We start from the raw sequence: 10,575 nt of genomic DNA, 5'->3' as shown, positions 1-10,575 counted from the left end.
GGTGGCAATGTAGAAAGTTGACTACAAGATAACGAAGATGCCTAGAGGGTGTTGAAATAACAGGTGCCCTAGGTGGCATCAAGTGTTGGTCCAAGGTAACCTAGGGAGAGAGCATAAGCTGGAACGGTGCGGCCGCAAAGCAATGGGGTTGGGACGAAGGTCTGTGGCATGAGAGAGGAGGGCTGTAAAGGAAGAGGCAGGATGCAGCAAAACCACGAGGGGAAGGGGATTAGGATGAAGGTCCACATCAGGAGAGAAGGTGTGCTGTAAAGGAAGAGGCGGGGTGCGGGACAGATGCAAATCCAAGAAGCCATGCAGTGAGAAGAACGCATCGAGTGCCCAGAGTGCTGGACAGGAGACAGGCCCGCCGCAGCACCTATAGAGGGGTGAGGGCTAGAAGGTCTGAGGCATACAGCTGCGGCTGCAATGGGAAAAAAGTGGGAAGATGAAGGGAGGGGTGATGCGTAGAGTAGACCTACGAAGAGTAGACCGCGTCGAGTGGTCAGAGCGCTGGACAGGAGACAGGCCCACCGCAGCACCTATAGAGGGGTGTGGGCTAGAAGGTCTGAGGCATACAGCTGCGGCTGCAATGGGGAAAAAGTGGGAAGATGGAGGGGGGGGGGGTGGGATGATGCGTAGAGTAGACCTACGATGAGTAGACCGCGTCGAGTGGTCAGAGCGCTGGACAGGAGACAGGCCCGCCGCAGCACCTATAGAGGTGTGCGAGCTAGAAGGTCTGAGGCATGCAGCTGCGGCTGCAACAGGGGAAGAGGTGGGATGATGAAGGGAGGGGAGGGATGATGCGTAGAGACAGATGTAGAGAAATAAAAAGGGGGAGGGGTGGGATGATAAAGGGAGGGGTGGGATGATGCATAGAGACAGATGTAGAGGAAGAAAAAGGGGGAGGGGTGGGATGATGCGTAGAGAGGATAAGAGAGAATGAAATGAACTCGGAGGGCTGTCTAAATGGGTGCGATGCTGTCAATCAAGGAAGTGTTCAGATGGAAAGAGGAGCCAGTTTGGAATGGAGGCTTAAACATGCTGCCTGCTTTGCTCTTTTTTTATTTATTTATTTTTTCTTCCCAAACATTTCAGATAGGACCAGTTTGGCAAGCAGTGTAGGTAAACTACTGCATGGGAGATGTGCATAAATAATGCAGATTCTAAGCCATTATCCAATTCAGCTCAGATAATTATATTATTATCAAAACAGCCCTCTAAGGCACCGACCTGTGAGACAGCAAAGACATTGAGGCTAATGTCTCCAGCTTAGACACGACCAGAAAGGGTAACGGGAAGACGAAGTATACTCCAGCAGGGGGCGTCGGAGATAGATGGTTGTGATATCATCGCATTGCTGCGCAGGGGATCCTTACACCAGCAGACAGGTTTTTCTCTCTTTAGCTGAGTGAGCGACGCCATTGTTTCGGAGCACGTTGCTGGAACGCCGAGGCTGTTCTGCCGGAGAGCAGGAAATGGGAGTCTCAAGGCGCTGTAGAGCTCGTAGATGTGGAGCCGCAGCCGTGACGACGGTAGATTTGCGTTCCCCAAAACACGGGGCAGTCCCGTAGCAGCGTAGCCGAAGATGAAGATAAGGGGAGGCTCGAAGCCTTTCGCCAGCATCGGAGGGATATGCGGGGGGTCACTCGGGAGGCCGAATGCAGCGGGAGGAGAAACAGAAGAACAGAGCACCGATCCAGAGCGGGTAAGACAGCAGAGCATAGAACAGTTGAAGCGGTTGCAGGCGTGACAACGGCCGTACGTTACTTCAGATACCGGGCAGTCCCATAGCTGTTTAGCAGGAGCGAGTTTAAAACAGGAGGCTCAGTGGGCTTGATAAAGGCCGAACACGGCTCCGAATATGGGGATCAGCAGGAATGACTCAGCGCGGAGGAGCAAGCTGACGTCGTGAAGCAGTCGAGTCAAGATCCGTCTCCTGAACTAAATGAGGCGAGTTTGTCTGTCGCAGAAATGACGTGAATTTGCAGGGTATATATAGGGCTGAGAGGAGGAGTTCGGGCGTGGCCCTACTCCCAAAATTATGTTATTAGCATAACTTCACTTGTTATTAATAATAATAATAATAATAAGAAGAAGAGAGTGGATATTTTTCTGTTCTCACTCTACTGTCCACATTTTACTGATTAAGGGCTTTACATTCCTTCCTCCATCTCTCTCTCCCTCTCTGTTCCTCTGTGTGTGTATGGATTAATGCAGATGGAGCTGATTGATCCTGATGGTTTTACATGTGATCTGCTCTAATAACAGCGTTCAGATCAGACCCCAGCCAAGCAGCAGCTCATTAGAGCCAGAGCAGCGCCCCCTGGAGGTCCGCACCGGACACACAGCACCTTTAACCCTCTAAAGGCCTCTAAAGTTACAGTATGTCTCCACTGCAGACACAAAAAATGGGACTATTCTGAAACACAATTCTGAAAACCTGAGGTTCATGTGTCAATAGCACGACTCTGACCTGCTCCAAGAACAATTCACACAAACTCACAGCTTTACACATCTCTAAACACACACTGCATCGTTTAGGAAACGGGTCGCCTGCAAACACTGGCCTCCACCCTTCAGCTCCCCGACTCCCAGCTAGTCTCAGGCATGTAGCACCTGTACACATTCAATACCGGGAGGAGGCTGTGATCATTTGTAAAGAGCAAAAAAGAGACTTCAAGTGAATTACACGAGTGGGACAAAGAACCCTACACTTCACCAAATTAAGAGAAAAAAATCACTTTTCCACACCCTCATGTGCATTTAAATGTGTAACATGGCCTCATTAAGCTGAAGCATCCATCTCCACGTTTGATGGCAGTGTTGTGAGTGTGTCGTATCAGTGTGTATCTGATGCTCTGTAAGAGATAAGTGTAACAGCTGTATGTGGTGTTTTAGTGAAAGGGGTCAGTTCTGAGGAGAGGAGAGAGGACACGGTTCTCAGGGCTGTGTTTCATTTTGCCAGAGATTTGTGGCTTTTGACAAAATAATAAACTGAGTTTGAGTTTGTGTTTAGTGTCTTGATGAACTCAGTCAAGTTTCTAGAAATGTGTTTAAATCATTGGGGAAAACTGTAATAAATTTAAAACAGCTTTAAATGTTTATTTAATGCTGTGAACCCTTGATTTACGAATGAATGAATTCATTCATTCATTATCTGTAACCCTTATCCAGTTCAGGGTCGCGGTGGGTCCAGAGCCTACCTGGAATCATTGGGCACAAGGTGGGAATACACACTGGAAGGGGCGCCAGTCCTTCACAGGGCAACAAACACTCACACATTCACTCACACACACCTACGGACACTTTTGAGTCGCCAATCCACCTACCAACGTTTTTGGACTGTGGGAGGAAACCCACGCAGACACAGGGAGAACACACCACACTCCTCACAGACAGTCACCCGGAGGAAACCCACGCGGACACATAGAGAACACACCACACTCCTCACAGACAGTCACCCGGAGGAAACCCACGCAGACACAGAGAGAACACACCACACTCCTCACAGACAGTCACCCGGAGGAAACCCACGCGGACACAGGGAGAACACACCGTGCCGCCCTACGAATGAATAAACGTCCGAATTTTCTGAGATACGTGCCATCGCTTGGTCGATTTTTTGCGTTATGAAGCGAGCTGAGATCTGAGTTACGAGTGAGTGAGCGTACGCCCCCCCACCACTAGGTGGTCCAGTGAGCATTCAGTTCACTTGGTTATCTGTCATATCGCTGTTTTTCTGTAGCATTGTAGCATTAAGTGTGTAGCGAGTAAGTGAAGTTAATAGATAGAGCACGAAAATAAAATCTCCCCCAACCTCCTCCACCACCACATTCCTCTGAAAAAAAAACAGTTTTTTTTCTTTACCTTCTCTTTTATTATATATCATTGTCTATACATTATTTGTTATTTATAAAATACATTTTCTCATTTAAAACACGTAACAAAAATGGTGTGGATTTTTAGGGCTGGAACGGATTAATACAATTTTAAATAATTTTTCATTCATTCATTCATTATCTGTAACCGTTCATCCATTCACATCACTTTAAATGGGAAATTTAATTTGATTCACGAGCAAACTGAATTAGAGCTCAGTCACAGAACGAATTAAACTCGTAAGTCAATCCATCGCTGTACGTATTTAAAAGATTCTGCAGTTTAATTATTTTAGAAGATGTTGATGAGGTATTTTCACCTCATGACTGAGGATGATTTGGTGCTTCATATCAATGTCTGGTGTTTATTCTGTGATCCTTGTGTTTTACAGAAAATATGGAGCAGGTAATAAAGGCAGAAATGAAAAAAGGAGCACAAAGTTCTGTTCATAAAATATAACAACATCATTAGTGTTTTTCTTCTTCATTTTCTTTAAAGATAAACACTAGATGATCTCCCACCAAAAGAACAAAGACCAAGAACGGTTTGTTGATTTAAGAGTTAACAGTTACTTATTTATTCAGTGAAACAGGTTCAAACATGTGAGGTTTAATGTGGCTGTGTGCAGCTCTGTGGAGGTTTATAAACACACTAACACCACAAAATGTCTCTCCACCACAAAGACACACACTCAGGGAACGCGCATAGTGTCACGTCAAACACAGCCCCAGAAACACACACAAACAGAGTGTGTTCAGTCGGTCAGTCAGTAAGCGAAAATGGCTCTTCTACAAACACAGTTCCTTAAATCACCCCGGGTGAGGTTACATTACTGTCACTGAAGCTGCAACAGTGTAACATACTTTTAAAGGTACAGCAGTGGTGTTAAAGTCTATATGTGTGTAAGGGGTTGAGTGTCCCCTGGTTTCTGCAGGAGCCCTCTGTTAGCAGAAGCAAACCAGTAGGACCCTCAAGCCAGTTAAACCCTGGCAACACAATTAACAGAATGATTGTAATCATAAAGCCCTGTGTATAAAGCTCTGAGTGTGTGTCCTCTCCATGTGCTGCTCTGCAGTGGGTTTGCTCCGGAAACCGCTCTAATGTGTTTACGAAGCCCCAGTGTCTGTAAATGGGTAAAAAAACAAAGTGTCTGGGTCCGGTGCTAGGCTTTCTCTCTCTCTGCTCACGGCAGAGAATCGGCATCTGGATGTTTTTAGACAACGGAGAGACTCCAAACGCTGAAAAGCACCAACCGAGATGACGATGTGTCTCTATTCCTGCTCCATAGGGGGGTAACACTGACTTATTTTTGCCGTTACAGTTACATTACTTAAGGTGGAACTGACTCTAAATTCAGGAGAGCGCTAACTGCATGAAAGTAAACACAGAGGGAAAGTGCTACAAAACTAAACAGTTCGAGTTACACATGAGTTTCTGTGGGAATTCAAACAGTGAATAAACACTTACAGACAATTTACACTTCAGACACCAACAAGATACAGTCGCTTCTTACTCATACACACTGCTCCACCTTAAAAGATACAGTCCATTCTTACTCACACACACCGCTCCACATTAAAATATACAGTCCCTTCTTACTCACACTCACCGCTCCACCTTAAAAGATAGTCGCTTCTTACTCACACACACCGCTCCACCTTAAAAGATACAGTCACTTCTTACTCACACACACCTCTCCACCTTAAAAGATACATTCACTTCTTACTCACACACACCGCTCCACCTTAAAAGACAGAGCTTCTGAACAGAAACAAACCAGAGAGAGCTTCAGTTCTCCAGATCTGAACGAGGGTCTGCTGCTATTGATCCTGTGTGAGAAAGCTTCTGTTCTCACTTGCTCTTGTAAAGATTTCACATTCTGACCATGTGGTCAGATCATAAAGACCCTCCAGTTGAGTTAGCTGTGGTTTTCCTGCAGCTCCACACTAACCCTAACCCAGTGGACACTGGACTCACTTGGTCTTTCTGTCCATTACAGGTCCACATCCAAACGATTTCCATGAGACAGTCTCAGCACTGGCCTCTTTCCTTATTGACTTCCCCAGGGGACACGTTCCTATTCAACACAGAGACCAGGGGAAGGGTTCTCTCCATTCTCTCCGGGCTCTAAGAGCATTATGCGGGTTCTCCAGTGGCCGCTCAGCGGAGGAACGCGAGCACGTTGAGCTATTCATTACCAAAATTGATTTATTTACGTCCCGGAGGAGCTGGGCTGCCCTCGTCTCCATACAGATGTGATGCGCTCTCTGAGATAGCAAATACATAAATATTGAACAGAATATTAATGCCTTCATTACAGGGCCGGCTCAGCGGGGGGCTTACAGACTGCTACTGCCGTAAAAGCCATCGGCCTTCGCTGCCATTACGCCAGAAAAGCCTCCACACACACACACACATGCCTCCTATAAGTCATTTCGCTGCCTTTTTGCATCAGATCAAGAGCACCCACACTTGGAAACCAAAAGCAGTACAAGCAAAACAACAGATATATCCCCTCCTCAAAACCCCACGAGCCCCACAGCAGTGTTCTCCCCCTGTGTAAACAGCCCTGTTCAGAACGCCCGCTTTCAGCACCTGTTCCTTTAAATGATAATGAGCCGCTCGCTGTTCACCCCGACCCCCAGCGCACAGCAGTGAGGAGCGAGGAGCAGAAGCTCTGGTTTTTAGCCGTTTTCACTCTGTTCTCTTTCTTCTCTGTTTTTACTCAGTGCTCTTATTTCTCCGCGCTCGTTGTGTCTGTTTTGCTGAGTTTAACCTCGTCTTTGCGCTCTCACATAAACACGGGTCCAGCGCTGTGATTGGACAGACTCAGACGAGGGGGCAGGGCCATTCTAAAGTCTCTGTACTTGACGTCAGAAGCGGAGCAGAATCAGAGCGGCTCGTTTTATCCTGTGTTTCTGACTGAGAAAACTGGAGTTTTTAAACCCCTCGGTGTCTGGACTGTTCTCAGTCCAGACACTGAGGGGTTAAAAACTCCAGCAGCACTGCTGTGTCTGATCCACTCTACACCAGCACAACACACACTAACACACCACCACCACGTCAGTGTCACTGCAGCGCTGAGAATGACCCACCACCACATCACACCTGCTCTGTGGGGGTCCTAGGGAAGACCACTGCTGCTGTTTGGCCCTCAGCTCTTCAGTGAGAAAATATTTACACTACTCTATGATCTGGATGCGAGTAATCTGGGGGTTTGGGGTGGGTATTATGCAAAGGGTCAAGGCCATGCCACAGATAAGGCAGATAACACACACACACACTGAGTTCCTGTAGGCTGATAAAGCGCTGAGTCGACAGCTACAGCTTGGAGAAAAATGGGCTCCTGAAAAACAATAGCAGGAAATACAATTTGCATCTGGAGCCTAGAGCCGCTGGGATTTATCCTCTCTCTCTCTCTCACACACACACACACACACACACGGCTGCTCTAAGACTTTCCCCGTGACTGTGCTCCATGTGTTGGGCTCTTTTGTGCTCACGTACCTTTATCGATTATCATTGTTCCGGCTCTAAACTTTAGCCGCCGAATCAAAGCCTCGCTGTCATAGCAACCTGCTTTCCTCGCAGAGTCGGAAACTTTCTGTTCCTGAAACGCAAGGATCTCGCCCCAGAAAAACCCACAATAACACGCTCACAAGCCGCACAACGGCTTACACAAAGTTCAGGTTTGTGTTTAATGAAATTTTAATGAAACCCAACCCTGAAACTTCTGCCTCCGACAGGAGCCCTGCGCCGTGGCTGTAAACAAAGCAATTAGCATCGAAGGACGCAGCCACGTCACCTTCACCTCCCCAGCTCTCGCCACGGGTTTATAACGACCGTACGTCCACTGGAACCTCCCCCACATCTCCTTACTGCAGCCTGGACTTTGAAAGCAGGATCACAGCTGGACACTGTAACTGTTCACATATTCACCTGTATGCTACGTTTGTAACTGGAGGCTTCCACTAGAGGGCAGACCTGAGAAAGATGTGGGTAATTGCAGACGTTGCTCTGACACAGAACTTCTTTAAAACCTTCCGCCACTGTGATGCTGTTAATCACCCGCACTGCCCCCTATTGTTTAGGTGTCACCTTGCAAACGAATAGTGTTTATATTCTGAGGACGTGCACAACCAACGTGCGAGCACTTTCACGCAACACGGACACAGAATACTTTGTTAAAAGCAAGTACACCTCAACCCTAAAGGTCTCTGTAGCAGCTCTGCACCAGTCTGCAGTGATATCAGAGGAGCTGCTGGACTTTAGTTACATTTAGAGCCCCATTCTCCTTCAGAAAAGTTCCACACTCAGAGATTACCCCCTCTCCTCACTCTTCTGTGACATGGAGCTCAGCTCAGATTCTCATTCTGCAGAGTTCTGTTCAAACCTTCACTTCCACCTTAAATGTAGCTGTAGCATCAAACGCTAGAGTGTAATTGCTTCACTGTTTAAGGTGGAAGTGTAAATTTACAGTTAACTCCAGAGACCTCAGCTGCTCCTCGTGCTGTTTTCCACTTGTTCTGAAGTAAAGGCCATAATCCACTGACACTACATTAAACTCAGAGAATACATAGAGTTTAAAGGGCTCATAGAGTTTAAAGGAGACTGAACAATCTCAGTTTGAAGAGCCATGCTGCCCTCACACTTCACCCCACCTCTCTATCACAACAAGAACTGAGACCCCGACTCGCCAACCCCTACCTCTCCCCTACCCCTAGGCAACATGGAGTAGTAGGGGCAAGGGAAAATGGCAATGGGCAAGAAACAGAGAGAGAGTTTTTGTTATAAAATGACAGTTGTAGAGCATCATTCTGTCTCTCTCTCTCTCTCTCTCTCTATCTATCTGTCAAGTCTTGTGTGTTACATTTTCAGACCACCACCCTGGGCCCAGTGTCCATGCCAACCCTGAAAATGTGCCCCACAAGACTGGGCCCGGTGGGGTGGCCCCAAACCCCCAGCAGCACTATCTTGGCTCTTGCTAGTGGAACTCTACTCTTTCTCCTGTTGCAAACTGCAGTAAAGGACTCAGTGTCAGGTTTGGGACATGGTCTTATCCCTGTTGTGTGTGTGTGTGTGTGTGGTCTCTCAGGGCCAGATGGTGTGGATCGTCTGATCCATGCGAGGCGGCGGGCTCCAGGTCCGAGCGCTGTTTTTCTCTCCCTAATGAGGCAGTGGCACTGAGCTGAGACAATGGAGCACCATCTGGGAGCGGTGAGCGAGGCTGTTAGCCAGCTAACCGTCCAGCACTGTGTCATCCTGCCTCCGACAACCAAGCTAATAACCACACAGCACGAGCCTCCGAAATCCCAGCCTGGCTTTTATTAGCCTCGCAAAAAAAAAAGAGACGGAAAGCCTGGGGATTTTTGGATTTGAGCGGCGAAGCCTCGGAATAACCATCAGGGCCGTAATCTGTGGCCATTTCAATATCCGACTTTTATTAAATGGTTAACAGACAGTTTGGGCTTCTGCGCTGGACGCTACACGCTGCAGGAACACGAGGACTGCGCTAACGTCAGGAAACAAGTCATACTTTGGGTTCAGTTTTTGTCTAAAACGTTTACATTTACAACAAGGGCATTAAAATCAGCCTCAACATTAAAGGAGTGTAATTCAACTTCACGGGCGGCACGGTGGCGCAGCAGGTAGTGTCGCAGTCACACAGCTCCTGGAGGTTGGGGGTTCGATTCCCGCTCCGGGTGACTGTCTGTGAGGAGTTGGTGTGTTCTCCCTGTGTCCGCGTGGGTTTCCTCCGGGTGCTCCGGTTTCCTCCCACAGTCCAAAAACACACGTTGCAGAAAGTGTCCCTAGGTATGAGTGTGTGAGTGAATGTGTGTGTGTCTGTGTTGCCCTGTGAAGGACTGGCGTCCCCTCCAGGGTGTGTTCCCGCCTTGCGCCCAGTGATTCCAGGTAGGCTCTGGACCCCCCGCGACCCTAAATTGGATAAGCGGTACAGATAATGGATGGATGGAATTCACCTTCACAGCACAGTCTTTAAATCAAGGAGCAGTCGGGGGACAGAGGGAGGGGTGGTTTCCTACCTTCCTCCAGAGGTTACATAGTGCAGTTTCTGCAGTGCTGAGCCAGGAGTAGCAAAGACAGGGGCTCTATTCTCCCTGTTGCAGCTCAGTGTAGCATCACATCCTGGAGACATAACAAACATCCCTCGGAAACCTTAAAGGGGCTACTTTTCAAATATGTGGACGCTGAAAAAACATTTTATTTCTAGTTTGTTGTTATAGAACGATAAGTAACAAGAGGGACGTGTCTCTCTGAGACTCAGGCCGCGACCCTTGATGGCCCCCCATTCATAGTAATATGATAATAGCATGCTAATCCGGACGCTCTTATTGGAGGATTATGACTGCAACCCATCGTGTAATAACGCTCTTAGTCGTATAAACAGACTATAAACTCTCTCCCTCTCTCCCTCTGTCTTTCTCTCTCTCTCTCTGTTTCTCCCTCTCTCCCTCTGTCTGATTCTCTCTCTCTCTCCCTTTCTCTGTTTCTCTATCCCTCTGTCTGTTTTTCTCTGTTTCTCTCTCTCTCTCTCTCTCTCCCCCCTCTTTCTCTGTTTCTCTCTCTCTATCTCTCTCTCCCTCTCTCTCTCTCTCTCTCTCTCTCTCTCTCTCTCTCTCTCTCTCTTTTTTTTTTTCTCTCTCTCTCTCTCCCTCTTTCTCTGTTTCTCTCTCT

Source organism: Hoplias malabaricus, chromosome X2 (genome assembly GCF_029633855.1).
Source record: "Hoplias malabaricus isolate fHopMal1 chromosome X2, fHopMal1.hap1, whole genome shotgun sequence".
NCBI lineage: Eukaryota > Metazoa > Chordata > Actinopteri > Characiformes > Erythrinidae > Hoplias > Hoplias malabaricus.
Note: the sequence above shows the minus strand (reverse complement) of the source record.